Below are 7,472 nucleotides of genomic sequence, written 5' to 3' on the forward strand. Positions count from 1 at the left end.
CACCCTATCCCCACACCACCCTCACCACCACACAACACCCCCACAACGCTCTCGCCCTACAACACTCCCACATCACCCTCACCCCTGCACCACCCTCATCCCCACGTCACCCTCACCCCTGCACTACCCTCATCCCCGTACCACCCTCACCCCCGCACCACCCTCTCCCCACACCACCCTCACCCCCACACAACACCCCCACAACACCCTCACCCTACAACACTCCCACACCACCCTCACCCCTGCACCACCCTCATCCCCGCACCACCCTCACCCCCACACCACCCTCACCCCCACACCACCCTCACACCACCCCCACACAACACCCTCACCCTACAGCACTCCGACACCACCCTCACCCCCACACCACCCTCACCCTACAACACTCCCACACCACCCTCACCCCCGCACCACCCTCATCCCCGCACCACCCTCATCCCCGCACCACCCTCATCCCCGCACCACCCTCACCCCCGCACCACCCTCACCCCCGCACCACCCTCACCCCCGCACCACCCTCACCCCCGCACCACCCTCACCCCCGCACCACCCTCACCCCCACACCACCCTCACCCCCACACCACCCTCACACCACCCTCACCCCCACACAACACCCTCACCCTACAGCACTCCCACACCACCCTCACCCCCACACCACCCTCACCCTACAACACTCCCACACCACCCTCACCCCCACACCACTCTCATCCCCACACAACCCCCACACCCTACACCATCCCCACACCACCCTCACCCCCACAACACCTGTTGTGATGGGTGCTCTGAGGTACAGACGAACCAGCAGGGTTGCGATTGGTACAACGCAGTTTTATTCCAACTAGTTATTCACACATCTGACTTGGTACTCAGCACGTGGTGACTGTGTGAGTGTCTTGTTAATGAGGTCCTGGCCTTGTCCTGTCTCCAGATCGACTGACCAGGAGGTGTCGTGTTTCTTGTCTTATACTGTGTCTGCTCTTGTCTGTGATTGGCTGTTGTGTTATGTGTGCTAATTGGTCTGTTGGTCTGTCTATCATGATGTGTGTGTTGTGATGTGTGTTTGAATATCATCACATCCCCCCTTTTTTCTAAGATTATGTGCCTACGTGGTTATAAATATAAATGTGTCCTGAGTGCAGCTAAAGGTGTGCGTGCGTAATATTTACAGCATGTACATTGACGTAACTATATACAAGGGGCGATGTCAGGTGTGACATGCTAACGAGGTTGTACCATAACAAAAGAAGAAGAACGTTGAAATTTGGACCGATCAAACGAGGCCTGGAACGATAAAACAGTGACATGTTACAATACAGTAGTTGATTAAAGTTGACGTGTGAACAGTCTCATAAGTCCAGTCTAGTAGGTGGGCGACGAATTCGGGTTGACCGCCTCAAGGGTGGGTCGAGAACCACCGGCTGAGGTGCGAGCCTGGCCACGGGCGGCGACAGAAGGGGCATGGTATATGGCAGCTCCACAAAGTCGCTATCAGGAACCAGTGGAGGACACGGCGTCTGTGTAGGGTTCCGTTGCGAGCGTGGAAGTAGGCGAAGGGCTCGGCGATTGCGCCTACGCACAGATCCATCCGGCATGCGTACCAGGAACGAGCGGGGAGCCACACGTCGGAGAACTTCGGCAGGTGCTGACCAGCCACCGTCTGGTAGGTGAATGTGGACGTTGTCTCCAGGGGCCAGGGAGGGAAGATCAGTTGCCCTTGTGTCGTACGATCTCTTCTGGCGATCGCGCTGCAGTTGCATCCTATGCAGTACCGGAGCATGGTCTATTGTTGGTGCCAGGATGGAAGGCACAGTGGTTCTGAGGGCGCGACCCATCAGCAGCTGGGCTGGTGAGAGACCAGTGGCTAGTGGGGCCGAGCGATAGGCCAGCAGGGCGAGGTAGAAGTCCGACCCGGCAGCGGAAGCCTTGCAGAGGAGCCGCTTGGCAATGTGAACGCCCTTCTCCGCCTTTCCAGAGAGCTGGACGTCACGTGTGTAAAGTCATACGAGGCCGCAAAGGACGACCATTCATGGCTGGCAAAACAGGGCCCATTGTCCGACATGACAGTCATCGGACTGCTGTGGCGAGCAAAGGTGTCTTTGCAGGCCCTGATGACAGCAGACGACGTCAGATCGTGCAGGCGTATGACTTCTGGGTAATTGGAGAAGTAGTCCACTATGATAACATAGTCCATGCCAAGCGCGTGAAATAGGTCGACACCCACCTTCGCCCAGGGGGACGTCACCAGCTCATGGGGCAGAAGCGTCTCAGGAGGTTGCGCCGGCTGAAACCTTTGGCAGGTTGTACAGTTGATCACCATGTTGGCAATATCGTCACTGATGCCCGGCCAGTATACCGCCTCTCGGGCCCTCCGTCTGCACTTCTCGACCCCCAAGTGGCCTTTGTGTATTTGATCAAGAACCAGCTGGCGCATACTGTGCGGAATCACAATCCGGTCCAGCTTCAGAAGGATCCCATCAATGATGGCTAGGTCACCTCGTACATTATAGAACTGCGGGCACTGCCCTTTGAGCCATCCTCCCGTCATGTGGCGCATCACTCGCTGTAAAAGGGGGTCGGCCGCTGTCTCTCGGCGGATGCGGGCCAGACTGGAGTTGTCAGCCGGCAGATTTGCCGCTGTAAAAGCCACCTGTGCCTCGACCTGACATACGAACCCCTCCGCATCTGGCGGCGTGCTCACTGCTCTGGATACGGCATCCGCCACGATGAGGTCCTTCCCTGGAGTGTAGACCAGTTGGAAGTCGTACCTCCTGAGTTTAAGTAGGATGCGCTGGAGGCGAGGGGTCATCTCGTTCAGGTCCTTGTTTATTATGCTGACCAGGGGGCGGTGGTCAGTTTCGAACGTGAACTATGGAAGACCATAGACGTAATCGTGGAACTTGTCTAAACCAGTTAGCAAGCCCAGGCATTCTTTTTCGATTTGCGCGTAGCGCTGCTCTGTGGGGGTCATGGCCCGCGACGCATAGGCAACCGGGGCCCATGACGACGTGTCATCCCTCTGCAGGAGCACTGCTCCAATGCCAGATTGGCTGGCATCAGTTGAGATTTTGGTGGGACGAGACGTGTCGAAGAACGCCAACACTGGTGCCGTGGTGAGTTTGCGTTTGAGCTCCTCCCATTCCAGCTGGTGTGTATGTTGCCACAAGAACTCTGTAGATTTTTTTGACGAGGTGGCGCAGAGTCGTTGTGTGGGAGGCAAGGTTGGGAATGAATTTCCAGAGGAAGTTGACCATGCCAAGGAAGCGTAGGACAGCCTTCTTGCCGGCCACGGCATGGCTGTGATGGCGCTCACCTTGTCTGCATCCGGACGGACCCCTAACCGGGAGATATGGTCCCCCAGGAACTTCAATTCGGTCTGGCCAAAGGCGCACTTGGCTCGGTTGAGGCGCAGGCCGTTTTCCCGTATGCGGGCAAAAACGCGTTGGAGACGATGTATGTGCTCCTGCGGTGTGGTGGATCAGATGATGACATCGTCCACATATACGCGCACCCCTTCGATGCCTTCCATCATCTGCTCCATGATTCTGTGGAAGACCTCGGATGCCGAGATGATGCCAAATGGCATCCGGTTGTAGCAGAATCTGCCGAAAGGGGTGTTGAAGGTACATAGCTTTCGGCTGGACGGGTCCAGTTGGATCTGCCAAAATCCTTTAGAAGCATCCAGTTTCGTGAATATCTTCGCCTGGGCCATTTCACTGGTGATCTCCTCCCGTTTGGGTATGGGATAATGTTCCCGCATAATGTTATTATTGAGGTCTTTGGGGTCTATACAGATGCGGAACTCGCCAGAGGGCTTCTTGACACACACCATGGAGCTGACCCATGGCGTGGGCTCTGTGACCCTGGATAGGTCCCCTTGGTCCTGGAGATCCTGCAGCTGCTGCTTGAGGCGGTCTTTAAGTGGCGCGGGAACCCTGCGAGGTGCGTGAACGACCGGGATGGCGTCTGGTTTGAGGCGAATTCGGTAGGTGTATGGCAGTTTTCCCATGCCTTCGAATGTCTCCTGGTTGTGGGCGAGGAGCGATTGGAGCTGTGCATTGAACTCTGCATCCGGGAAGTCAGACGTGCCGTCTGGAGAGAGCGAGAGAATTTGTTGCACAAGGTGGAGAGCCTTACATGCCTGTGCGCCCAGCAGGGAGTCCTTCGATGAGCCAACTATCTTGAACGAGAGTGTGGCCGTGTGTGTGTTGTGTGTCACCTGGAGCTGGCAGGATCCCATAGCCGGGATAACGTTCCCGTTGTAGTCGACCATCTTGCACCGGAATGGCTGGATTGGTGGTCTGACCTTCATGGCATAGAATGCTGACCATGCTATGAGGTTGGCGGAGGTGCCAGTGTCCAGGTGGAAAGTGATCGGCGATCGGTTGACCATCAGGGTGGCACTCCATTTATCGCCCGGATTGATGGTGTTGACCCGGTTCACATCAATGACCACAACCCGGACGGCGTCTTGGTCATCGGTGTCGTCGGTTTGGATGTCGTGATGTGGAGTATGAATGGTCCGCACGTTCCTGCGAGGTTGTCGGAGATGTGGAAGATCCACAGGTTGAGCCACTCGACAGTAAGCAGCGTAGTGGCACATCTTGCCACGGCGTAGGCATTGTCGGGTTTTTGCAGGACATTGCCCTTTTAAATGTGCAGCTCCACAGTTGCCGCACGTCATGACGTCATGGCGTTCGTTACGCCACTGTGCATGCGCAGTTCGGTCTTGCGTCGGGCACGCCTGCGCAGCACGTCCCTCGGTGTTGCCGTAGGTTTTGGCGTGCACAAACGCGGGAGGCCTCAAAAAGCGTGCGAAACGGCCGCCCTCGTCCGGGCCGCGGGCTGGGAGAAATTGCCTAGATGCGTACGGCCTCGGGGGCGGCCTGGCTTGCCGATTCGATCGCTTGGGACCCCCTCCGTGCCGATTCGGTCGCCTGAAATTGGGCACAGCGGCTGGTCGCATTTTCATGCAGGACACAGGCTTCAACTGCAGATGCTAAGGTCAGGCCTTTAATTTTTAGAAGCTGCTGGCGTAGGCCACTGGAGGCAACGCCAAAAACGACCTGGTCCCGGATCATGGACTCTGAGGTGGTGCCGTAACCGCAGGACTGCGCGAGTATGCAGAGGTGCGTCAGGAAGGACTGAAAGAGCTCATCCTTACCTTGTAGGCGCTGCTGAAAGATATACCTCTCAAGGTTTTCATTGACCTCAACGTTGAAGTGCTTGTCGAGCTTGAGGAGGACCGTGTCATATTTAGATTTGTTCTCGCCTTCCGCGAACACCAAGGAGTTGTATACATCGATGGCGTGCTGACCTGCGGTAGTGAAGAGCATGGCAATCTTTGTTTCGTCCGAGGCGCCCTGTTTTTCGTTGGCTCGCATGAACCGTTCGAATCGCTGCTTGAAGAGCTTCCAATTGGTGCCCAGGTTCCCAGCGACTTGCAACGGCCGCGGTTTGTTGTGGGTGTCCATGGCTCAGGATGGCAGATTTGCCAGTAAGTATCGATTCACTCACTGGTACCATGTGGTGTTGGGTGCTCTGAGGTACAGACAAACCAACACGGTTGCGATTGGTACAACGCAGTTTTATTCCAACTAGTTATTTACACATCTGACTTGGTACTCAGCACGTGGTGACTGTGTGAGTGTCTTGTTAATGAGGTCCTGGCCATGTCCTGTCTCCAGATCGACTGACCAGGAGGTGTCGTGTTTCTTGTCTTATACTGTGTCTGCTCTTGTCTGTGATTGGCTGTCGTGTTATGTGTGCTAATTGGTCTGTTGGTCTGTCTATCATGATGTGTGTGTTGTGATGTGTGTTTGAATATCATGACAACACCCTCACCCTACATCACCCCACACCACCCTCACCCCCATCCTACCCTCACCCTGGTAGTCATCTGGGATGGCCACTTCCAACTAGGTACAGAGAAACTCGCAAAGCCTGGATGGTAAAATGAACAAACCAAGACTCGGGCAGGCTCCTCTTCCGGTGACTGTGGGCGGGAGGCAGCTGCACAATGGAGGGCTCCCGTTCGGGAACGGCATTTTCGGGGCTTTAAGCCCGGTCCCAGGGTCCACGGAGGTGGCAAAAGCAGGGAGAAGGCACAGAGGAGGCACAGTGAAGGCACAGTAAAGAAAAATGTCGAGGGTGAGCAAAAAAACGGCAGTAAAATAAACAGCTGAAGGCCCGTCGGGGAGTGGAAAGGTCACCACGGGGTCACCAAGGAAAATGGAGGCTGGAGCACCAGGGGAGGCCGCATTGCTTACAGCTGAAGAAATAACTAAGGTGATGGCTGCGGAATTCGAAAGGCAGTTTACAAAATATATGGAGACAATGAGGAAGGAGATGAGAGAGGTTTTGAGTGTGTTGGTGGAGGAGGCGATTTCCCCGGTGACGGCGGTGGCGAGCGCAGTGGCGGAGGTGCGGGAGCAACGGGAAGCGCTGAAGGAAGTGGAGGAGACATTATTGCAGCACGGTGATCAACTTGCCTCGATGGGGAAGGAGATGCGGAAGGTGATGGACATTAAAAGGATCTGCGAGGAAAAATGGAAGACCTGGAAAACAGATCCAGGCGACAGAATTTGAGAATTGTGGGGCTGCCCGAAGGAGTTGAAGGACCGAAGCCAACTGAGTATTTTGCCGCGATGCTGGCGAAATTATTGGGGGATGGGGAGGATCCCTCCCGATATGAACTGAATCAGGCTCATTGGTCGTGGAGGCCTGTACCAATGGCGAGTGAGCCGCCAAGGGTAGTGACTCTGCTTCTGTAGGTACAGTGTGAAGGAGAAGGTCCTGAGCTGGGCCAAGCAGAAGCGGGTGGTGCAGTGGGCTGGAGCTGGTATACGTGTATACCAGGACTTTACGGTGGAGCTGGCAAGGAGGCGGGCTGCCTTCAACCGGGTGAAGAGGGCACTGTACATTAGCAAGGTGCGGTGCGGCATTGTATATCCAGCGAAGCTGAGGGTGACTTATAGGCTCAGGGACTTTTATTTTGGAACGGCGGAAGCAGCGGAGGAGTTTGCGAAGGCAGAAGGACTGTGGCAGAACTGAGAAATTGAGAAATGGCCATGTGCCGATGTAACCTCATGACTGTATTTTCTCCTTTTTTGTTTCACTGCGTGCTGGTGTAGGGGCTAAAGGAGCCAATGTTGTATATATTTGGACAAGGGAAGTGATGGGACTTTCACTCGAAATGAGGGCCCTTTGGGGTGTAGGTGTATATGCAGGGTTTGTGTGCTAAAAGGGGATTTATGGGCTTTCCTAGGGCTTGGCAAGGGGGAAAGGGACCCGGGCGGGGGCCTCCACGCTGGCCGGTTTAAGGCGGCCAGTGAACGGGAGGGAGGTGGGGGGAGGGGCTGCGGCAATCAGAGCCTGGCAGAACAGGGTCCGAGTGGTCTAGCCGGGGTGGAAATTTGGGGGGAAGGGACCGAGGTTGGGGGGAGGAGTTTTACAGGAGGCAGTGGACGGGAGGA

Source organism: Scyliorhinus torazame, chromosome 1 (genome assembly GCF_047496885.1).
Source record: "Scyliorhinus torazame isolate Kashiwa2021f chromosome 1, sScyTor2.1, whole genome shotgun sequence".
In the NCBI taxonomy this organism is placed as follows: Eukaryota; Metazoa; Chordata; class Chondrichthyes; order Carcharhiniformes; family Scyliorhinidae; genus Scyliorhinus; species Scyliorhinus torazame.